Source organism: Protopterus annectens, chromosome 1.part0 (genome assembly GCF_019279795.1).
Source record: "Protopterus annectens isolate FY-2018-M chromosome 1.part0, PAN1.0, whole genome shotgun sequence".
Taxonomy (NCBI): Eukaryota; Metazoa; Chordata; order Ceratodontiformes; family Protopteridae; genus Protopterus; species Protopterus annectens.
Genome location: NC_056725.1, coordinates 827039689 through 827065634, shown reverse-complemented (window position 1 = coordinate 827065634; position 25946 = coordinate 827039689).

Genomic DNA, 25946 nt, shown 5'->3' with positions numbered 1-25946 from the left:
TTTTCCCCCTTTTCTCTCCCCATTTTCCAAAAAAAGCTGTGTGAGGTTTTGGAAAAAGGGGGTTTGTCCCTAAAATTTGTAAATGGGGGGGAAAAGAAATTAAACTGTTAAAAGTGTTTAGATGACAACCCCTGTAAAAGCAAAAAGGGAAAATTAAAACCCCATCATGGGAAAGGACCTGGAAAAGTATTACCCTTGTGGCGAAAAGGGGTGGAATCAATGTTTAACAAAACACCATCAGTCCAGGGAAAAATGGGTTGTACCCCCTGAAACCATTCCAACGGGGATCCCTGAACCCCCAAACCTCCTTGGGCACATCCCAAAAAAATATGGGGGCAAAGGCCCAACCCCCGGGCCCCTTAAAATTGTAACCCCAAGAACAGTTAAGGGTTTTTGTTTGTTGGAAAATAAAACTAAAACCCCACTAATTCGACCCTTGACCCCAAATTTTTCCCCAAAAAGGGCAAATATTACCTTACAAAAAGTGCAACAAAATTTGAAAGGGAAGGCAACCACCAAAAAAAAACCAACTTTCGTGAAGATTAAGGGCCCCCACAACCCTTGCAAAAAAAATGTTTAGGTTTTTTAAATTTTCACCACCGGGAAAAAGGGAAAATCCCCTTTTTAAAAGACATTGCGTACCGCAGGTCCCGCCCTTTAAAATCGAAAAGGGCTCCCAAACTCAAAATCCTTTTAAGGCCGGGCGAAAACAATAAACCCCTGAAATGAACCCAATTGGTTCTGAATAAAAGCTGGAACAAGTGCAAAATAAATTAACTTGAAAATAATTAAAAAAAGGAGTAAAAACCCCAAAAACCCAAAACCAAATTATTTAAGGGAGGACAAACAGGACAGAGGAAAAGAGAAGGAAAACAAACGGGGAAAAAATTAAAATACCCCTCCCCCAAAAAACTTTACAACACACCCTGAAAAAATTGACAACCAAACCAGGGACAAAAAAAATCAACACAACGTGTGAAAAAAGGGGTAAATTTGTAAAGTTAATATAAAGTCTAAATGGGGTTTCCAATTTTTCTTGTTGAAAGTAAGAAAAAAGGGAAAGGGCAGGGGAAAAAATTTAAGCAACACAAAACTGACAACCATTTGAAATTGGGTAGAAAACAAAGGGGCCAATAATGAAAATTTAAACTTAAAAGGTTTTAAAATGAATTAAAAGGAGGTTTTTCAATTATGAAATTTTTAAAGCAAAGAAATTGGGGTTTAAAAAGTATGTAGACACATGGAATACCGGGGTTTTTGGGGTTGTGGAATTCAAATATTTATGATGTAAATATGTTAAATAAAAAAATTTTAATAAAAATAGCAAATAGTATAATAAAAATTAAAAATAAAAAATTAAATAAAATGAAAACAAAAAATGAAAATCATACAATTATAGAAATGAAAAATAATTAATAACAACAAAATTGAAAAAAATTACAAAAGACTGTTTACACTCAACCCTGCCCATCTGCACTCACCCCTTGTGTTCTTCATAGCAATATATGTCATCAATTAAATGTGTAATGTAAAAATTTTTTTTCATATACATATATATATATATATATATATATATATATATATATATATAGAGAGAGAGAGAGAGAGAGATGTATATATTTTCTGAGTGAGGCACATGTATACAGATGTATTGCAACAGGTGCCTGGTGACAAAGGCATGGAGTGAACACCAGTGTCAAAACCGGAGTACCATACCCCATTTCAAATCACCTACACCAGTAACCACCAGATATGTGATTGGCTGCCCACCACTGCATGTGTCAGGGGTGAACAGGGTCATAAATGTGTACAATAGTGCCCCAATGATATTCACAGTGGCACACTATTCCTGGAATACCTGCACATGGTATGTGTCAGCAGACATGGTGTGTCAGCTATGGACATGTAGGTCGGTGTACCCCTCCACACCACATAATGGATGCCATGGTATGGACCTCACATGACAGCTACAGATATGGAGAAGGACACAGTGACATGTACAACACTGTGACAATGCACTCAAACACATTACCAATGCACAGTGACTGACAACACCACAGAGTACACACATACTACCCACATAGAGGTTACCACTCCCGGATTTACATACGTCACACCCATGACAGATGTCCAACAACCATAGTAACACCTCACACCATCCACAACCTAAATGACTGCTGTGTGTCATCCATGCCACTGCAATAGAGAGCACATGTATAGGTAAAAGTTCCTACCCACAGATAAGACATACCCTGCAATAAACCACACAGTATTAAGAAGCAAGACTCCCGAGTACATGTCACACATACCCCTGCTGAATGTTAGTCAGATAGGTAATATGCCATATGAGTCACCCTGTGTAACTGTGTGACAGCAGCAGGTACCATCACACCACATGTGTCACAATGGTCAGGGTAGCAGAACAGTATGCTGCTGTAGTCCCAGGGGCAATAGCATATTGTATAGTATTGTATTGTAATGTAATGTATTGTGTTGTATTGTATTGGTATGTTGAGGTGCCTCCTTCGTGGAGTGGAACCACTGCTGCTGTGCGCCAGTGTACAGGTACATATCCTGTAGTCAGGCTAGTGTTACATAGCACTTCTATATGTGTGTTTAGCTCCTGTCAGAGTTTATGTAGCATGCAACTGGGGATACCATCAGGTCCCACTCATGTTGTGTATTCTGCTTTCATGAGGGCTCTCACCTGGACATCTGTGATGACAGGGAGGTTACAGTCAGCTGGGATAACTATGTCTTATTCTGGGGGAGAGGGCGGGTGACACCTGCACTGAACCTGTCTGCCACAATGTTGTCAATATCTGTGGTTTCAGTGAAATATTAGTTGTTGTGTACTAACTATGGGCATAGAGGATGGATTCTGACCAGGTTGCTAACATAACTGAAGAAGGCCTTCTGGTTGTCTGTAGTGTCCCTCTTGATTTCCCTCTCAAAGTTGCCTATGGATGTTTGTATGATGGAAAATAGATCCTTACTAGTGCTGCTCAGACATGCCTTCCCTTTATGGAATTATGCTCTGTCTTGCAGTAGCTTCCATCTTTTGTAATATAATCTGTCTATGGCTGGGGTCCACCAGACAGGATGCTGTCCCTTTGTGGAGAGTGTCTTGGTCATATATGGGATTGCATGATCCATGCATTCTCGGAGATGTCTGTAGAAAGCATTTGTGTAGGGGTCAGCATTGTGGGTTGTATCTGCCACTGGCCCAGTGGGCTGAAAGGATACCATGTCACTGTTACAAAGTGTAAAGTTTGCATCTGCAATGTTATTCACTATAGTTGTTTGTGCTGATGGCGGAGGAGGGATATGTATATCCAGGGCAATTAGTGTGTGGTCAGCTCACAGTAGTTGATGATGTAGGTCATACAGTACCTAGATACAAACCCCCAGAGTGAGGAGGTGCTCTGGACCTGAATCAGTGTTCTGACTGCTGGGGTTTGGTAGTATGTCGTATGGAGTGTGCCAGGTACTGTTGCACAGTTGCTGGCTGAGCACTGATACCTGGCCATTTACATGTGTATCCACCAATAGACATACAGATGCTATATATGTGAGATATGTTGCATCATAACAGTCGAGTAGCATGTGTAGTATGTGTGCCAAATTCTGCTGACATATATTGCTGATATCAGGTTATTTTCTTTTTCAGGTGCATGGCTCACCCGGAATCGCTTACTCCACAGCTGAGGATGAGGAGATACACCAGAGCCTGGTGCGGATTATGCAATACTCTTTCCCGCACCAGCCAGAATCAGCAGGAGAGGGCTGCACTGTGGCAAGACCTGGTCCATCGGGTAAATGACATAGGCACGCATAATAGGACATATGAGCAGGTGCGACATCACTGCAGTGATTTAATCAGAAATGTCCGTCAGCAAGGCCGGATATCCACAGGCAACAGGTCGCCACAGGTGGTGGGGTGGCTACATCCCCCACTCACCAGACTGGAGGGACTACTCATGAGTGTAGTGGCTCCAGTCCGCCAGCAACAACAACAGCAGCAGACATGCATTATGATGGAGGCTGGAGCCACACAGCAGCAAGACAGTGAGTGTGCAGGCAATATGCCATATGTATGGTTGACTGTTGTGTACACTGGTAGTTAATGCATGTGTGATGTGTGTCCTTGATTTGTAGCTGTCACCATAGTATTTAATGTGCAAGTGTGATATCCTCAATATTAGCAGCTGACCTGTGAAAGGCGACTGTTGTACTACTGACCTGTATCATACTCAGTAACAATGGCACAGTTGTGCCCACTGACATTAGTTTCTTCACATCTGCAGGTCCCTCCGGTGTAACAGCAATGCAGCATATCCATGCTGGAGAGTGTGTATTAACAATACCTGTAATAGTCTTGATAGTAATAGTAATATTAGGCTCACTTAGTAGTGCTCTTTGTATGCATGTAGGTGTGTCTGTGTGTTGATATCATGCATACTGAGTACTGTACAATTGTGTGCAACTGTGCATGTGCATGCATGTGCATGTGTGCACCTGTACATGTGCATGTGTGCACCTGTGCATGTGTGCATGTGTGCATGTGCGCATGTGCGCATGTGCGCATGTGTGCATGTGTGCACCTGTGCATGTGTGCATGCGTACACCTGTGCATGTGTGCATGTGTGCATGTGTGCATGTGTGCATGTGTGCACCTGTGAATGTGTACATGTGTGCACCTGTGCATGTGTGCATGTGTGCATGTGTGCATGTCTGGACCTGTGCATGTGTGGATGTGTGCATCACTGGTAATGTGTAGACATTGTAAATTGTGTTTCCTGTTTCCCTCCCACAGGTTCTGGTGCTGCTCTGGTGTCATGCAGCAGGGAACCTGAATCAGGTGCCATGGGTACTGATAATGATGACATCTGTGTAATGGCACAGGAAGGTATGCCAGGGTCTGCCATTGGTCAGCCAATTGACAGTTGTTGACCCCATCAATGCGCACAGTTATCCTGCCAATACACCCTTTGTCACCAATGTCCCTAGGTGATGGACAGCATACAGTGGGCATTGACCAGGGTAATGTGGTATCTGTGGCACATGCCTCCCCACACAGCAGCCATGGGCATGGCCCAGAGATGGTACCACACAGACAGATGTCCAGGGGTTCTCGTGGGAGCATCCGTGGGCATACTGCCCCTGTCAGATGTGCCCACAGAGGTCTTACAACCTCAGCTATGTTTTGGGCTGTCATGCAGGCACAGTCACGTATGGAACGGTACACCAGACAGGGTCTGAGGGAGCTGACAGCATGTCACACAGCCATGACTGACAGCATGCGTGACATTGCGGCTGCCATCCGTAATTTCACCAATGTCATAGACAGACGTTGTGGGGACATATTAGACTGGTTCCACAACTACATGTCCATGAGCCAGGGCGATGGTGGATGGTTGAGGCATCGACGTGGGTGTATGCCAGCAACAGCAGCAGCTTGCAGTCATCACGGAGGACAACAGGGCTGCAGCCGCCCCCATAGTGCCAGCAGCAGCCCCAGCAATGCTGGGTCTGTGCTGTCATCAGACCGCCCCAGGAGACGATGTGCACGTGGCTCTGGCCAGGCCCGACAGGGATCTGTGTCCAGTCAATGAACACCTGCTTCTGATTACAGTACCCAGTCTGGGTTGGTACCGGATATGGTCCGTAGCACCCCTGCAAGGCACAGGTACCGTGTCCGTGGCCAGAGACACTGATCTGTATGACCTGGCAGGTACAGTCTGTGGCTGTCCACAAACACCAGTATATGGCAGCCATGAGGTGGAACTGTGTGCATCCATACACACATGCACATTGACAACACCTAGGGCTACCGCATACATGCACACACTGCATCAACATTGCCCCACCTTGTACTGCTGTCCCTCACCAACACACATACAGATACATGTCAATCGGTGATATCGGTGACTGACTCAGGCATACCAAGTTCACACCCTGTGCATATGATGAAACTGTGCCACCTCCTGCAATCTGTAACATCAGTGCAGGTACAGGTTAACATGTTGCTGATGCACAGGGTGACTACATAGACGTGTAGTAATAGTATCATGTTGTTAACAGTACTGTGTGCTGAATTAATTGTGGGTATATCACAGCATGCCTGAAGCAGTAAGGGTGTGATGGTCATGTACTGTTGTCTACACCCATGGTAAGTACCATAGTGTATCATCTGCACATGTTAGCATACTGGTGGTAAGGATGTCAACAGAAGGCTACATACATAGGTAGCACAGGGGATAAGGTAATGAATGTATTAATACACAATGATGGACATGTAAACTGCAAGTGGCATGTTGCCCACACTGGACTCTGCAATGCGAATGTTTGAGGATGTTGATATGTGTGCAGTACTACACGACTGGTTCAGGACACACAGGAGCACCCTAGCACTGCAAGCTCACATCTCATACCATGCTAGACAGCCCCAACACACACAACTAACTGTCACAGGAGGGAGAGTCCCCATACATGTCAGGGATACTGTGGTGGCAGGCCAGGTAGCACACATCCTACTACGTATGGAACCACTGAGTGAAGGCTCAGTGTCTGTTATTTGACATGTGTATTACTGCAGGTATGAGCACATGGGTTTCCATCCAGTTATTGTACATCCTGACAGTACATGGTCTGTACACTTGTGTGCACTGAGACTGGACCCTAGCCATCTGACCTGTGTATTTCCATGTGCATGTGCATAGTGCCTGCATATTTGCAGTGTTACCTACTGGAAGTGGTACAGCTTGTTTGTTGTACAATGGACTACATGCAGCCCTGCTTACTGTAGCTTTGTTTGCATGCATATTTGCTTGCAATTACCCTGGAATACTGATCCCACCTGCAATGCATAGTTACAGAGCTTCTGTGGACTCCTAGTGACATCTGCATAGCTTACTATATGTATGTCCATGTCTCACTTGACAGAATGTCACTGTTTGTCCTGTTCACATGTACGTTTCCTGTGACACATTGCATATGACTTACCTGGCATTTGTCCACTTGAGCAATCATATATGCTACTGCTAACTAATCACAGGCACTACACCCTCACATATTCATCTTCTGTTGAACCACCTGCTTTGCTAGGGATGGCTTGCACCTGTCACCCCTGGGCTTTCAGATATTGGCAAAGGTTCTTGCTACCCCCATAGTGCCTATGTTAGGCAAGGCTCAAATGACAAACCCACCTTCATAGGTATCACACGGGATAAGAAACTAAGAGTAATGCTACCCAATGCCAGAAGTCTAAACCTCAAGATGCATGCACCCGAAACTCTCCTTGGCATGGAGAACATCGATATCTGTGCAGTAACAGATGCCTGGTTCAGGGCTACCGAGAGCACCCCAGCACTACCAGGTTATACCTCATACCATGCTTTTCAGACCCAAAAGTTGGAAGAACAACAAATGGAGGGGGAGTATTGATATTCATCAAAGATACCCACACTTCCAGGTTGGTGGTAAAGCACCAAGCATCAGAGACTATCCATGTGCAACTCACAATGGGTGAAACTGCATTCCAGGTTATAGCCTGCTACAGACAACCTTCCCAAACCCAAGAACTACACTCAGCCATCCTGTGAACAGTGGAAATATGAAGGTCTCTCCAAACACCATTATATTGGGTGACGTCAACTACCCAAACATGGACTGGGAGCATGACTCTAGCTCCAACACCCTAGGCCAAAGATTCCTAGAATATATGAGCTCAAATGCTATGGAACAACTTGTTACTACTCCCACAAGAAGGTGAAACATACTGGACCTGATCATCGCCAACATGGGGACTCTATGCTCCAGACCAGAAGGGTATCCCTCACTGGTAAGATCGGACCATAAACTAATCTCACTGGATATTCACATCCCGACCCCACCCCCTGCCCAGAACACCACAGTGAACAACTTCTCTAAAGCAAATTCACATTCCTCAAAACTGAGGTGGAAACCTTCAAAGCCCCCGGGCCTGTGGAAACTACAGACCAGACCGCAGATTCCTCTATAAACCCATCCGATAGACACCTTCAGGAATGCATGGGTCATGTGATCCTGAATAAAACCAAGACCCAATCCTCCAAAGGCAGACGTCCTGTCTGGTGGACCCCAGCCATAAACAAACTACACAATAGAAGGAGGAAGCTACTAAATGATACAGCAAAATCCCAAAAAGGGAAGGCATCACTGATCAGTATTAGCAAATAACTACAGGCACTCATAAGATTGTCTAAGGCCAGCTTCGAGAGAAATTGCACAGGACACTAAGGATACCTGGGTGGTAATTCCCAGATATGCTCAGAGGTAGTCCAAAATGTCAATAGAAACACCAAACCCACAGACATTGCCAACATTCTAGCTGACAGGTTCAGTGCATACCTCTCACTCCCCTCCACACCGAAAGGGCAAATATGTATCCCAGCAGAGTGCTGCCCCCCTGACATCTCAGATGCTCAGGTAAGAGCTGCCCTCTCCAAAGCAATACACACTGCATCAATGGTACCAGACAGTGTCCCGGGCTGTGTCCTACATGACCTCCAAGACGTGCTACAACCAAACATAAAACTACTGTTCAATCCCAGCCTTACTACAGGATATGTGTCCAAAGTGTGGCGTACAGCAACAGTGGTCCCTCTACAGAAAGGTGGTGCCTCAATGGATCCTGGACACTATCGCCCTATAAGCCACACTAGCTTGGTCTGCAGAGCTATGGAAAGGATCATCATGGACCACATAAATATAGATATTGGGGACCTACAGACACTGGTTCATACCCAGTTTGGCTTTGTTAAGGGCAGATCCTGCCTCTCAAACCTGGTTGATTTCTTTGAAACAGTCACCAAGGCCATTGACTAGGGGAAGGTGGTCCGCACAGCCTACCTGGACCTCACAAAAGCCTTCAAAACAATACCCCACTCGGGCATTCTAGAGAAGCTCACCAGCTTAAATATGAGCCCCTGTGTCACTAGATGGATTGCACACTGGCTCAAGGACAGAACCCACATGGTTAGAACTGCTGGAGCCATGCCAGACTCCAAACCAGTTACAAGTGGTGTCCCACAAGGCTCAGTCCTGGGACCTCTCTTGTTTGGTATATATTTATCGGAGGTACAGGCCAACACGGAAGGACTGTGGCTGACCAAATATGCAGATGACTGCAAACTGGCCGCCATAATCGACTCTCCAGCCAACACAAGCATCTTCCAAAGGGGCCTCATAGAAACAGACAACTTGTGCCAGAGCCATGGCCTCCAGCTGAAAGCAAAAATGTGTATAGTCATCCCCTTTGGCAAAAACAAAGTGCCCACAAAGTACCACATAGGTGGTACTCCATTACATACAGAAGAAGTAATTAGGGACCTGGGGACCCAAGTTGATAGCAATCTCTCATTTGACAACCACGTGGCCAAAGTGGTTAGAAAGGCATTGTATATAGCCCACCCCATCATGAAGGGATTCACATCTACATCAGGGGAGGACATCGTGCCTCTTTACTCATCCCTCATCAGGCCCATAATTGAGTACAATCCCCCTGTTGGGATGTACCTTACCAGACACCTGCAGCAACTGGAAAGACCCCACAAGTACTTCACCAAGAGGATCAAAGGGCTCAAACAGATGCCATATGCTGACCGGTTAAAGAAACCCCAGCTCTACTCAGTGGCATACCGCCTGTTCAGAGGCGATCTGTGCCTAATGTATAACGCCATGTCAAACCCAGAATTAATGGGCATGCTGCACCTGAGAATATCCAAATCCCATCGGGCTACACGCTTGAGAGACCTGAACCTCAGCACTGAAATAAATAGGACATGCTGGAGGGACAGATTCATAACCCAGAGGCTCACTTCACTCTGGAATAAAATCCCAGTCCAGGTTAGGCAGAGTCCCTCATTGACTCTCTTCAAGAGGAATCTTGATGAGTGGATGGGACATTGTCAGTTTACCCCAGGTATCACTTCTGTGTCACTGTTAGACAGAGGCACAATATACTAACCTCTGAAAAGGGCATGGCAAGATATATTTACAATGGATGGCGACAGCCAAACACATTCTGGCTAGGTTCTTAAATGCCCTAGGGCAGATAGCCTAGTATGAAGCTATGAACCTATGAACCTATGTACCTTGTTCCCCATTGGCCCTATGTGCTGTTAATCACCATGGCAATCACAATACTATGGTAGCATGTGCAAAGGTCAGTTGTCAGTCACCTCTATGGTACAGTTGTGGAATATGTGGGTCATGTGGCAATGTCACAGCTGCCACATGTACACAGTCAACCCTCTCCCCTACACATGGACGTACAACACATGTATGAGATGGAACCACATAGCCAAACTGGGGACTAAGCACTCTGAACCCAGTACTGGCATAACCTGTCAGGTGGCATGCAATACTACAGTGACTACAATACCAGTCTGATGTAGACCTACACTGACAGCAACACAAGCACGTGTACACACTGGGCCATTCGTGGAGCCTTAGAATAGCATCCTGCCTGAGTGGCACACACCTCTGCAGCTGGCACACAGGCATACGTTATGTCTGAACACATCACACATAACACATAGCACACAAATCCTGTGTGCCAAACAGTCACAGCCTGTACGGCTAGACAACGCACCTGCCACAGTTGTGTTAGCTACCTTCATTGTCCGGTACAGTGTGGTCACGCTCACCAGGCTGGACAAGGTGAAGGTCACAGTGATATGCCTGTGGGGCATTATGGTCCACCACATAACACAAGCATACAGGTCAGTCAGAGGCATGGACACATATGACTCAGTCATTGTCCATGCCACATACCTTCTCCTGCTGTACTTGTAGGGTGCTAACATCATCAGTGTTTAGAAAGGGGAATGTGCATCCTGTATTGTGTTTTCCCAGTTGCCAAAAGGGGGATTTCCCTTACACACTTGCACACACACCAACCCCACTCACACTGAGCATTTGGAAGATTCAAACCCCTACCTAACTATGTTATGACACTCAAGATGGACTCATTAGCAGAGCGTGCTATTCGCATTATTGGGAGGTTTCCATTCTCCTGCTGTACTTATAGGGTGCTGACATCATCAGTGTTTAGAAAGGGGAATGTGCATCCTGTAGTCTGTTCTCCTAGTTGCCAAAAGGGACATTCCCCTCACACACAATTGCATACACGCTAACCCCCCTCATCCAAACACACACACTTGCCATTTGCATGATTCAAACCCCTACTTGACTATGTTATGACACTTGAGACGGACGCATTAGCAGAGCGCTCTATTTGCATTACTGGGAGGTTGCTCTTCTCCTGCTGTACTTATAGGGTGCTGACATCATCAGTGTTTAGAAAGGGGAATGTGCATTCTGTATTGTGTTTTCCCAGTTGCCAAAAGGGACATTTCCCTCACACAGACTTGCACACACACCAACCCCACTCACACACACCCACTGAGCATTTGGAGAATTCAAACCCCTACCTGACTATGTTATGACACTTGAGACGGACGCATTAGCGGAGCGCGCTACTCGCATTACTGGGAGGTTCCCCTTCTCCTGCTGTACTTATAGGGTGCTGACATCATCAGTGTTTAGAAAGGGGAATGTGCATCCTGTAGTGTGTTTTCCCAGTTGCCAAAAGGGACATTTTTTTCACACCGACTTGCACACACACCAACCCCACTCACACACACACTGAGCATTTGGAGGATTTAAACCCCTACCTAGCTATGTTAAGACACTTGAGACGGACGCATTAGCGGAGCGCGCTATTCGCATTACTGGGAGGTTTCCCTTCTCCTGCTGTACTTATAGGGTGCTGACATCATCAGTGTTTAGAAAGGGAAATGTGCATCCTGTAGTGTGTTTTCCCAGTTGCCAAAAAGGGACGTTTCCCTCCCACAGACTTGCACACACACCAACCCCACTCACCGAGCATTTGCAGGATTCAAACCCCTACCTAACTATGTTATGACACTTGAGCCGAACGCATTAGCGGAGCGCGCTATTCACATTACTGGGAGGTTTTCCTTCTCCTGCTGTACTTATAGGGTGCTGACATCATCAGTGTTTAGAAAGGGGAATGTGCATCCTGTGGGGAGGCAGACGCCAAGCACACTCTGGCTAAGCTGTCATTCCTTAGGGCAAACAGCCTAGTGTTGACCTCTACACCCATATGTTTAATTGTCAAATGCACATTATTTGTTGCTGATAGACTGTTTGCAGGTCTTTATTGCCATAGCATTCCCTGTTTGTATGAACAACTTGTGTATCTGTGGAAGATGTTTGCATATGGGAGAGATCCACTATATCATGTATGTCTCTGTAGTCATTTAACTGTGTGCACTGGGCAGATTGCTGTAATGTGGTTGGTTCCTGGAATAACACGTACAAATACCAGATATGTGTGGCCAACTGCTAAACTGAGATTTTGCCTAAGTGTGTGAGCATGCCCAGTTCAGCCTTCCCATGGCATGTTGTCTGACATATGTCTCATTTATCAAAGTGTGTGAGCATGCCCAGTGTGAGCTTTCCATATCTTGAACTCTGCAGCCCACCACATTTGTGGATGAGTGTGAACTTCAACAAATATCTCCTATTTATGGTTGTGTGTTGTGTGTCATGTTGTGTAGTTACTGTCCAACTGCTTTGTGTGTGAACACAACAGGGATTATACTGTGCCTGCAGGGTTTGCATGGGATACTTTGCATACAGTTGTCAACATCCTTTCACACTGACCTAACACTGTAGTACTGTATAGTGTACTGGTTCAGTACTTTGACTGTGGTGGACAGTATCCTGGGCTTTAGTCCTATCACTGCTTTACATTTCCATAGTGAGCACAACAGCCTGGTTAGGGGCCAGTTGTGCACATCTGACCATGTTGCATTATGTTCAGATATGAACTACTTAAACCAGGCTTGTCCAACATTGGTAGTGTATTCCACAACATAGGTGTACATTTGCAAACACTAGCGATGTGCCCTAGGCCATTTCTAATGCTAGTCGGAGAGTGTGTTTGTCCTTCGACACACATTGTAAGTGGAGTTTGCCATGACATATGTCATGGTTAGTATACTGTGCCTCTGTCTACCTGTGACATAACAGTGATATCCAGGGTAAAGCTACCATCTCCCATCCACTCATCAAGATTCCTCTTGAGGAGAATCGATGAGTGACTCTATGGATAGCCTGTACTGGGAGTTTGCTCATGGGTGGGGGTGGCTTCTGTGTTATGGATCATGCAGTACAGCTTGTCCTATGTAAGTCAGTGCTGGGGTTCAGGTCTCTCATGTGCATAGCTCACTGCCATTCAGATTGTACAAGGTGCAGCATGTTTATTGATACCAGCTTGGACATGGCTTTATACATCAGGCACAGCTTGCCTCTGGGTGGGCAGTATGGCAGTGTGTGTAGCTGCAGTTTGTTTAATCAGGCAACACATGGCATCTGTGCAAGCTCTTTGATACTCCTGATGAGGTACTGTTGGGGACTTTACAGTTGATGGAGGTGTCTGCTGAGGTACATCCCACAGGGGCTATTGTAGTCAATTGTAACACTGATGAAGGATGACTGCAGAGCCACAATGACCTCCCCTTATCTAGATCTGACAACCTTCATGATTAGGTGGGTATATGGTATGTTTCTGTGAACACTACAGCCACATGTTTGTCCAATGCAGGATATCTATCACCTTGTGTCCCCAGGTCTCTCATTACATGTTAAGTACGTAATGGGTTAACACCTATGTGGTAATTGGTGGGCACTTACTGTATATCCACGGGGGTTGACTATACACTTTTCTGCAATTAGCTTGCTGACATGGCTATGGCACCAGTTGTCTGTTTCTATGTGGCCCTTTTGTCAGATGCTTGTGTCAGCTGGAGTGTCATATATGGTGAGCAGTTTGTAGTCCTCTGCAAACATGTTCAGACACAGTCCTTCCATGTTGGCCTGTACCTATGGGACATATATACCAGACGAGGGAGATCCCAGGACCAAGCCTTGTGGGATGCCAGTTATATCTGGTTTGTAGTCTGACATGGCTGCAGCATGTCTGACCATGTCTGTTCTGTCCTTGGTCTGGTTTGCAACCCTCTACTGACATAGGGGTTTATATTTAAGCTGGTGAGCATATCTATAATGAACACATAGGGTATTGTATAGAAGCCTTTGTAAGGTCCAGCTACGCTGTGTGGACCACATTGCCCTCATCAATGACCTTAATGACTGTTTCAAATGAGTCAAACATGTTTAGGGGCAGGATCTGCACTTAAGAAAGCCACACTGGGTAGGGTCCGGTGTCAGTAGGTCCCCAATATCTTTATGTCTGCGGTACATGCTGATCCTTTCCATAGCTGTGCAGACCGAGCTTCTCAGGATTCTGGGGTGGTAGTTTTCAGTATCCATTCAGGCAACACCTTTGTTGAGAAGGACCACTGTTGTTGTACACTGCTCTTTGGGTACATATCCTGTGGTAAGGCTGACATTGAGCAGTATTGTGATTTGGCATTCCATTCGTCTTGGAGTCCATGTTGGACTCAGCCCAGGACACCATCTCATACCATTGCTGCTGTGTGTTTTGCTTTGTAGATGCTGGCTGTTACCTCAGCATCTGCAATGTCAGGGGGCCAGCAGTCTGCTGGGATAGATATTTTGCATTCTGGGGGGGGGGGGGGGTTGCATTGCACCTGTCAGGATGTATGTTGGCAATATGTGTGTGTGTTTGGTATGTTGTTTGTGATATTTGTGTGATTCAGAGCATATCTGTGGATTCCCAACACGGTTCCTACCATCAGTTGTGGAAGCCTTGGGATTATCCTTAGTGTCCTGTACAATTTGTATCTTCATAGGTTCATAGGTTCATACTAGGATATCCACCCTAGGGCATTTGTTAGCCTAGCCAGAGTGTGTGTGGCTTTCGCCACCCCTTGCTATGTGAATATTATGGCCATTTAAGATTTGCTTTGCTGTGCCTCTGTCTGGACATGACACAGTGAAGACCCCCAGTGTAACTCTACGATCATCCATCCACTTGGCAAGATTCCTGTTGAAGAGTGTCAGTGAGGGGCTCTGCCTAACATGGAGTGGGATTCTGTTCCAGGGTGTGGGGAGCCTCTGGGTTATGTATCTGTCCCTCCAGCACATCCTATTTCATTATGTGTTGAGGTTGACATCTCTCACTCTCACAGCTCCGATGGCTTTGAGTTTTCTGGGGTGGAGCATGTCCATTACTCCTGTGTTGGACATGGCCTTGTACAACAGGCATGCAATGCCTCTGTGTAGGCAGTATGTGACTGCATTCAGCTGGGGTGTCTACAGCCAGGCAGCATATAACATATATTTGAGACCCTTTATCCTCTTGGTGAGGTACCTTTGAGGTCTTTCTAACTGCTGCAGGTGTCAGGTAAGGTGCATCCCATATGAGGCATTGTACTAGATTATGGGTGTGATAAGAGAACAGTATAGGGGCACAATGACCTCTGTTGACGTAGATGTGAATCCTTTCATGATACGGTGTCCAATGTAGACAGTCTTCCTAGCCACATTGGCAATGTGAGTGTCACATAACAGGTTACTGTCCACTTGTGTCCCTAGGTCCCTGATTACTCCTTCCATACATAATGGTTTACCACCTATGTGGTAATTTGTGAGTACCTTGTTTGGTATTTTGTGGGACATTCATACTGTCCAGTGTCTTCAGGACGGCTGGGTGGGGTTCCTGTGTGTGAGGGTGTGGTCTGTAGCATGCTAGAGACTGTACAGCAGTCTTGCCTATGGTTAGTTGCACATGGGTGGACTCCAATGCCTTGTGCATTGTCAGTTACCTGGACGTATGGGTGTCTGTGCTGAATATGGATACTCACCCTCCTTTTATGTTTTGTTCCAGGTTTTGGGGCCATGATGCATGATATGTGGTATAACCTGGTAGTGCTGGTGTGCTGTCAGGAGGCTTGCAGCAGGTTTCTGTCACTGCACAGACATCGATGTTCTCCATACTGGGGATGGCCTCGGGAGCATGCATATTGGGGTTTACACATCTGACATTGGTCAGCATTACCCTTATGTTTCTTTCCACTTATGTTTTGTAGGGTGGTGGGTTAGTCTTTTCAGCCTTGCCTACGAAAGGCTCTATGGAGGTGGCAAAAGCCTTATCCAATATCCAGACGCCCAGGGGTAACAGGTGCAAGCCATCCCTGGAACAGCTGCGTGGCTTGTCAAGCATGACATCCCAAGCAGATAGACATTGGATCCCCTTGGAATGACACCAGTAATTGTGCCACTTGTTATAACTGATCATTCCATGTTTGTACTGTGGTATCATTCTTGGTGAGGGTAGGATGCTGCAAATGGGCAGTGTCATACCGGCCTGGACTACATAATCAGAGAGCTCATCTATGTCTCTTTTCATGTAGTCCGGGGAGGTACATCTCAGGTCATTCACACCAGCATGGACTATGACTGCATCATATTTCTACTTGCTTTGGGGTGACCTGCATACTTGTGTTATGTGGCGTATTGTGGCAGCCTACAGGCAGCTTACTGTACCCTTTCCCTTGTTCAGTCTGGTGTGTGGGACAGCAGTGTGTCTCGCTATGGAGTCACCTATTACAACTGTATCAGGCATGTTGTTTCTCCTTCTGGCCTGTGACTGTTTGGCACACCAGCTTTGTGTACTATGTGTTGCATGTGCTATGTTTGGAGGTTGTTTGATTGGGTGTCTGCTTTGGAAGCCTCTGTTGGTGTGGTGTGTTTGTAATTCGGGCCTCCGGGAATGTTTTTCTGTGTTTATGTCTTTGGTTTGCAGTTGTGATAGGTCTATGTGGGACTGGGTTTGTGGTGTGTGTGGTTACTTTATCCTCCTGACTAGTTTTGGGAGTACTGAGTTGAGGGAGCTCAGCCTCCAGTTTGGATAGATGGTTGCATCTCTCACATATATTTGTATTTCTTGGGGAGTTGGGGTTGTCTGTGTACTTGGGGCAGGTGTAACATTGCCTCAAGATTCACAGATTCAACTTGTTGTGGCTGGCCTTAGTGGATTGTATGTGTGGACATATTTTATTGCCATACTACTGATCAGTGATTACTTCATCTTTTATGTTTGCTCTATCATGTAGTAGCTTCCTCATTCTCTTGCATGGTTTGGTTATGGCTGGTGTCCACCATGCCAGATGCCTGCGTGTATGGCATTGTGTCTTGTTTTAATTTAGGATTGCATAATCCAAGCATTCTTGGCAGTGTTCATGGAATGGCTGTATTACAGGTTCTGAGGTGTGGCCCATATTTTGCACCTGCACAGGACCTTTAATGGATTCCACATCAGTTTGGAGGAGTGCAAATATTGCTTTATACATGTTTTTCACTGTGGTTTTCTGGCCAGGGACTGTGGTCAGGATTTGTATATCCAGTGTGATTACTCTATGGTCTGGTTTTACCAGTGAGCAATACACTTCTCATCTTGCCATCCAGTACCCATGTTGCTGATTATCACATCCAGTATGCTTACCCCTCTTGTGGGAGTGGTACGTTGTTCCTGAGCATTTTGGTTTATGGATTCTATGAACTTTTGTCCTACAGTGTTGGGGCTAGTATAATGCTCCCAGTCTATGTCTGGGTATTTTCAGTCACCCAATATAATGTGGTTTGAAGGACTTGATATATTCATGTATTCCAGCATAGGCCAGATGCAGTTCCTGGTGTTGGGATGGTAGTCTATAGCAGGCTATAAACTGGGGGGCAGTTTTAGCCACTGTTACTTGACCATGGCTAGTCCGTGCTGCTTCTTGTTGTGGTACCAACATGGGGGTGTGGTTATCCTTGACAATTATTGCTAGTCACCCTCCTTTTGTAGCTTGTTCCATGTTTTGAGGCTGTACAGCACAGTATGAGGTGTAACCTGGTAGTGTTAGGGTGCTGTTGTGAGCCTTGACCCAGTTTTCTGTTACAGCACAGATATCAACATTCTCCATACTGGGTGAGTTTAGACTGCATGCATCTTGCTGTTTCAACTTCTGGCATTGGGTAGCATTACATCTAGGTTCTTATCCCTTCTGATACCTATGGAGGTAGGTTTGTCTTTTGAGCCTTACTTATTCAGGACATGCTGTGGGTAACAACAGCCGCACTGATAGGTGCACTCCAGTCCTAGCAGGTGGAGCATCATGTCATGCTCAGCATGTCATCCCAGGCTGGCACACATTGGATCCCCTTTGACTAACTGCGATACTTCAGCCAATTATTACACTTGATCATCTCATTGTCATATTGTGGCATGATGCTTGGTGAGGGTAGGATGTTAGTCAGGGTCCTCAGGTGTGCATATAGTACATGATGTTACATTACTTAACACATGGCATTCATGCCTCAGGTGGTGCTGCAGGGCTGCCTCTGTCGGATGCACATATTACACTCCCTGTACATGTTTGTGAACAGGTCATGTCGTTTTAGGCATCCCTGTTATTATTTGAGTGAGTCAGAGGGGGTATCATTCCCAGGGTTCCTACTGAGCCAGTGTATGTGCTATGTGTTGCCTCTTTGCCAAGGCCAGGGCATACTGGGCATGCCTCCTTCTGCCTACTGGGGCAGGCTCAGGTTGTTCCTCCTCTGAGTCACGCTCTGCCTGTGATGGCCTTGGCAATGGTGGGGGGCTGTTTGGCCCAGCCCTATGCTGGTCCTGCTGCAGCTGTTTTCGCAAGATCATATTATGTACCATAGCACATACCATGACAATTTGGGTACATGTAGTTGGTGTGTACTGCAAGGCTCCACCAGATGTGTCCAGACACCGGAACCATGACTTGAGCAGCCCAAACACACGCTCTATTACATTATGTGTTTGTGCGTGTGCTTCATTATGGCATTCCTGTTCAGGTGTGTGTGCGTTTCTGATGGGTGTCATCAGACACGGCTCCAGTGCATAACCTGCATCCCCCACTAGGTGTCCGTGTGGGATGCCCCCATTGGCAAATGTCTGGTACAGCTGCGTTAAATGCCAGATGTGGGAATCATGGTAGCTCTCAGGGCAGCCAGCACACACATTCATTATTATGCCCTGGGCATCACACATGACCTGGCAGTTGATGGAGGGGAAGCCCTTGTGGTTAATGTAGGCCTTACCCCGCTCACCGGCTGGTGCTTTGATGCGTATGTGCATGCAGTCTATTGCACACACTACCTCAGGGTATTCCGCTATTTGCTGGAAGAGACGCATATTGCTGGCCAATACCTCACGGGCATTGGGAAAATATACATAATCACCGACATGTGCTGACATGGCATCCAGGAACTGGTGCAGTACCCTGGAGGCTGATACCTGTGATATCCCCATCATATCACCAGTTGGTCTCTGGAAGGTACCTGTTGCTAGTATTCTTAGGCCAACACATACCTTGGTTTCCACTGGGATGGGTTCCCCTCTGTTGTTTCTGTGTGTGAGGCGTGGCCTGCACAGCTCCACTATTTGCTGCAGGAGGTCTCTGTCCACTCTATAGCACTCTACTATCTCCAGCTCATGTAACCCGTGGTAGGTGACCCTGGGCCTGTACACTCTTCTCCGTCTCCTCACTGTGGGTTGTCTGGCACCATCTGCATTGTCACCACCCTCAGCAAGTCGCCTATGTCTCATTATGACAGCTATGGCAGCCCCTAACATTTCTGCTCTGAGTTCAGCTTTTTCAGTTTTCACTTCTAATAGCTTACTCCTGTCTTGCAGTGTCTCTTGAGAGAAACATCTTGCACTGCTGTTTGCAGATTTGTAAGTGTTGGGCTGAGCTACTATTCTGCCTGTGTAATTGCCTGCTTCTAATTGTTTTCACCTGCTAGCTCCAGCAGTATTCCCTGCTAGCTTCCTACTAATTCTGTTGCTTCCTTTTTCCTTTCTGTTTCCTCAGGGGGGGAGCAGCGTGTATACCAGCAGAAACACACTCACAGTGGCTTACACGCACGCACACATGCTTACACGGTTCAGAAACTGCTTATTTGGGTTAAAACGCGTGCACACCCAAGCAAATAGTGTTAAACATCTACCAACATGCTCCCACATGCTCAGTCTGCCTTACACGCGCACACTGTCTTACTCGCGCTTCATGGCGTGCACACGTGCACATGCACGCCCAGCAAGAAACTTTGGTGTAGGCAACAGTGTACACCTTCCATTTCTTGACTTTCCCATGCTTATGTTGTGGCACTCCTCTTTCCATGATATGTGTCTGACATCTGTCATGTAACTTTGACCTCCAATGAACTCCATTTCTTTCTGCCATTCCCCCCTGTGATGTCACCTATCTCCTACTCTGTTCCTCCCCCTTCTGTAACTCTTACACTACTCAGAATGTGCTCATTTGCTATGTGACAGTGGAATTCAGTATCCTAACACTCATTTGCATCAGATTGCCTACTAATGCTTAGTTACATGTCTTAGACTCAGCTTCCCCCCTTAGCAACCACTAAACGGTGGCCATGTTGTTTTTGGTCTGCTGGTCCCTGCATTGTAAATCCATGTATTGCATAAAACCCACATTTGTGGGTTTATAACCTTCATTTTTATGTTTTATACAGTGCAGCCTGTTTGTGCGGGGCTGCGCTGGGTTTAAACATCAGCGAAAAAAAAAATTATATTTTTATTACTTTTGCATCAGGTTACCTTGCCAATGGCCACATATTTGGCCATTGGCATGCTGCCTGACACATATGCACCCTTTATTTGGAGCTGACATGGCTCCATTGTGTTTTTTTCAGAAACGTACTCAGTTGTCAACTGAGTACATTTCTGCAGCTAAAACGGCTCTTACATGGGCTGTTTTGGGCTTCCTGGATCACTAATCAACCTCATTTGCATGCAATTCAGCTGCAAGTGAGGTGATTAGCTTATCCACACCCACTCCGTGTAAGAGACGTTTTAGCTGGTCTCTTACACGGACTTTGGGCTGTTCCTGGATCGCGAAGGCTGCATGGAGTCTTACACTACTCTTAGACTCCGTGCAAGCCTTCGTGAATCCTGCTCGGTATCTTTCAGTTTCAATGCAGCAAGGAGACACAATGTCTAAAACTAGGAAACTATCTGTATTGTCTCTAAGGTGAAATAATTACTAGTCTTGAAATGTGAAGGAATGTAATTGTTTTATGACTTCCAGCATCTGCCAAGATCTGAGCTCTATGCATATTCACAGATAGATGGATGCTAAATACTAACAGATTCCAGCAGTGGGTGTTTCACCTGGGATAGTCAGATGAAAAGAAATGATGCAATTCTGTACATTATCCCAGCAGTAATATTTGAGATATTAATTTCAGAAGTCTCTTAGTTAAAAAGTGCATTCTGTATTCTGTCTTGGACCTGACAAGAACCATTCACCACAACATCTGCCTTGCTCTGTAAGTAAGTTTCTATGGTATAGTAACTCTTTTAGATATAGTCAGGAATATAGTAAAGCTTAATTTAGATATTTTTCTTTATTTATTTGAGACTGTCCTGCAATGTTGTTTTAATTATTTCTTGTGATTTTCAACTCTGATGTCATTGTGATTATATACTGATTATATTCTTGTTCTTTTATTATTTATTATTAAACATATTTAAACCTTTCATTGTGGCTGATCTGTCTAGAGCTATTTAAGCCTTGAGAGTATTTGCATATTTATTTGGTGACACTGTGTGGGCCACTCCTAATAGCCTTGCCCTTAGTCAAACTACCATTTGTATTAATATTAATATTACACAGTAAGATTGGACAGCCATTGTTAAGGCCCTTAAAGTAGCTGATAAGGAGTTGGCTGGTGGCAGTGATAACTACCTTATAGACTGGGCAAAAGGGGGCATAGCTAGTAAACCTGTGCCAGCCTTTCTCAGGCATGTTTGTGTGTGTGTATATATATAAATCAAACTACAAAGAGTGTGTGTTTCTGCTTACTTGGGCAGGGACACAAAGCACTCACTGGACAGAGATGGTGCTGGAGATTTTGGTTTGGCCACTCAGCTGAGATCTCAGCTCTATAGCTATGCCAGTGGGGACTCTTATGGGGATCTAGAGAAAGGTAGAGAAACCAGGCCCACATTGACTGTGGCCTCTGTGTGCTCTTAAGGTAAATTGCACTTGATGCAGAGAGCTGCATCTGGAAATATTGCATGTGTACTTGTCATCCTCCCAGTGAACATTTCCCCACTGTTGACAGTGGTGAGGATTGAGGCTGCTTAATTACTGGTTCAGTGGTGGAGACAATTTCCATCATGGCATATGATTTCTTCCTTTCCTTTCCCTAATTGTCCTGTGTTTTTGTGGTAAGACTTTATCTGTTTTTAATTTAGCTGCAAATAAATATATCCTATTTACTTCTGTTATGTCACATGAATTTCTGTTAATAGTCGCGATTAATGTGTTAATTTGTTTTATCAAACGTCTAACATTCTGGATCTTACTGACTTTCTGTAATCTATTTCTTTCATCACTTTTAATATGTCTGTCCATCTCTATTAAATCAAGCAACTCTTCCCTTAGATCATTTTCTTCTAAACTAAGGGCACATTCTTTGGTCCTCTTTTCCTGTGAGCATTCTACAGAAAGTTCCAGAACATCTTCCTGTGATACATTTTCTTCAGCTGCATCCTGCGTCATCCATTTCTATTTCATGTGGGAAGTCACTGGCCTATCACTGCACAACATTGACTGCATCAGAGTTGTCACCATTTCCTGCTCCTTCCCTTGCTGTGCAACTCCAACTGAACTTTTGTACTGGTTTCCTACTCAAGGCTCCAGAATATCATCATGTGGCAAGTTATCAGATACTTCCTGCTCCACTGGTTTCTCCTTAATTTGGGGACTCATTCCTCGGTAATGCTGTAATGTTACCAGAGTTTGATTTCCTACATTAAATCCTTCACTTTGCAGGTAATTCATAACTTTACTTTCTATTTCTTTAACTTGTCCATTACTAATCCTCTTTTCTACTTCCCCTTTTGTTTTCTTATTTTATGTTTTGTGAAATTTTCCATATGTGGATGTCTTTACTTATATTTCTCTTCAAATACCTTTGGTGCTGCTTTTTTGTGTTGATTGGTTTTGCTTTCTCGTTTACGTAAATACTGCTCCATATTAAATCTCTTTTTCTTTCCATCTCCATATTTCTTCTTCAGATGTCTCACACTCCACTCTCTCTCCTTACTTTTGGGATGCATTGTTCCATCATGCTGTGACATAACCTGTGTTAGACATTCTACAGTAAATTTTTCACCTTGCAGACATTCCATAACTTCCGCTTCTATTTAACATTTACTTTACTAATCTTTGGTTCTATGTTCATCCTTATTTTTGTATTGTGAAGTTTTCCATATCTGGGTGCCTTTGCTTGTATTTCACTTCAAATTATCTTTGGAACTGCTTTTTTGTATTGATTAGTTTGGCTTTCTTCTTATTCTTATTCTTTCTGCTGCTCCTGTTAGGGGTCGCCACAGCGGATTATCTCTTTCCATTTCTTCCTGTCCTCTGCATCTTGCTCTGTCACACCAACCACCTGCATGTCCTCTCTCACCACATCCATAAACCTTATCTTAGGCCTGCCTCTTTTCCTGTTACCTGGCAGCTTCATCCTCAGCATCTTTTTCCCAATATACTCTGCATTCCTCCTCAGCACATGTCCAAACCAACATAATCTTGCCTCTCTGGCTTTGTCTCCAAACCTTCCAACCTGGGCTGACCCTCTAATATACTTATTCCTAATCCTGTCCACCCTCATCACACCCAGTGTAAATCTTAATATCTTTAACTCTGCAATGTCCAGCTCTGACTCCTGATTTTTTGTCAATGCCATTGTCTCCAACCCATATAACATAGCTGGTCTCACTACCCTCTTGTAGACCTTCCCTTTCACTCTTACTGGTACTCATCTGTCACAAATCACTCCTGACACTCTTCTCCACCCACTCCATCCTGCCTGTACTCTCTTCATCACCTCTCTTCCACACTCACCATTACTCTGAACTGTTAATCCCAAGTATTTAAACTCATCCACCTTCACCACCTCTACTCCCTGCATCCTCACCATCCCTCTATTCTCCCTCTCATTCACACACATATATTCTGTCTTAGTCCTGCTGACCTTCATTCCTCTTCTCTCTAGAGCATATATCCACCTCTCCAGGGTCTCCTCCACCTGTTCCCTACTCTCACTACAGATCACAATGTCATCTGCAAACATCATAGTCCATGGGGACTCCTGTCTGATCTCATCTGTCAGCCTGTTCATCACCATTGCAAATAAGAAAGGGCTCAGAGCTGATCCTTGATATAATCCCACCTCCACCTTAAATGCATCCATCACTCCCAATGCAGACCTCACCGCTGTCACACTACCCTCGTACATATCCTGTACCACTCTGACATACTTCTCTGACACTCCTGACTTCCTCATACAATACCACAACTCCTCTATAGGCACCCTGTCATATGCTTTCTCTAAGTCCACAAAGACACAATGCAACTCCTTCTGACCTTCTCTGTACTTCTCCATCAACACTCTCAGAGCAAACATTGCATCTGTAGTGCTCTTTCCTGGCATAAAACCATACTGCTGATCACTAATCATCACCTCCCTTCTTAACCTAGCTTCCACTACTCTTTCTCATAACTTCTTGCTGTGACTGATCAGTTTAATCCCTCTGTAGTTACTACAGCTCTGCACATCACCCTTATTCTTAAAAATTGGTACCAAAACACTTTTTCTCCATTTGTCAAGCATCCTCTCACTTTCCAAGATTTCATTAAACAATCTAGTTAAAAACTCCGCTGCCATTTCACCTAAACACCTCCATGCTTCCACAGGTATGTCATCTGGACCAACAGTCTTTCCATTCTTCATCTTCTTCATAGCTGTCCTTACTTCCTGCTTGCTAATCCATTGCACTTCCTGATTCACTATCACCACATCATCCAACCTTCTCTCTCTCTCATTCTCTTCATTCCTCAGCCTCTCAAACTACTCTTTCCATCTACTCAACACACTCTCCTCGCTTGTGAGTACGTTTTCCTCATTATCATTTATCACCCTTACCTGCTACATCTTTCCTAGCTTGGTCCCTCTGTCTAGCCGATCAGTGCAGGTCCCTTTCTCCCTCCTTAGTGTCCAACCTTTCATACATCTCTTCATATGCCTTATCCTTAGCCTTCGCCAACTCTCTCTTTGTTATGCACCTCATCTCCTTATACTTCTGACTACTTTCTTCATCTCTCTGACAATCCCACTTCTTCTTCACCAACCTCTTTCTCTGTATACTCTCCTGTGCTTCCTCATTCCACCATCAGGTCTCCTTGTCCTCCTTCCTCTTTCCAGATGTCACCTCCTTGTCCTCTATCCTCTTTCCAGATGTCACACTAAGCACCTTTCTAGCCATGTTCCTTACTAGCTCTGCTGTAGTTACCCAGCTATTCGGTAACTCTTCACTGCCACCCAGTGCCTGTCTTAACTTCTCCCTGAACTCCACTTCACAATTACCCTTTTTCAATTTCCACCATTTGATCCTTGGTGCTGCCCTCACACTCCTCCTCTTCTTGATCACCAATGTCATCCTACAAACCACCATCCTATGCTGCCTAACTACACTTTCTCCGGTCACCACTTTACAGTCTCCAATCTCCTTCAAACTGGCCCTCCTACATAAGATATAATACACCTGTGTGCATCTTCCACCACTCTTGTATGTCACCCTATGCTCCTCCCTCTTGTTAAAATACGTATTCACCACAGCCATGTCCATTCTTTTCGCAAAATCCACTACCATCTAACCTTCTGCATTCCTTTGTTTAACACCATACCTACCCATCACTTCCTCATCCCCTCTGTTCCCTTCACCAACATGCCCATTGAAATCTGCTCCATTCACCACTCTCTCACCCTTGGATACAGTCATGGCCACTTCATCCAACTCACTCCAAAATTTTTCTTTCTCATCCAAATTGCAC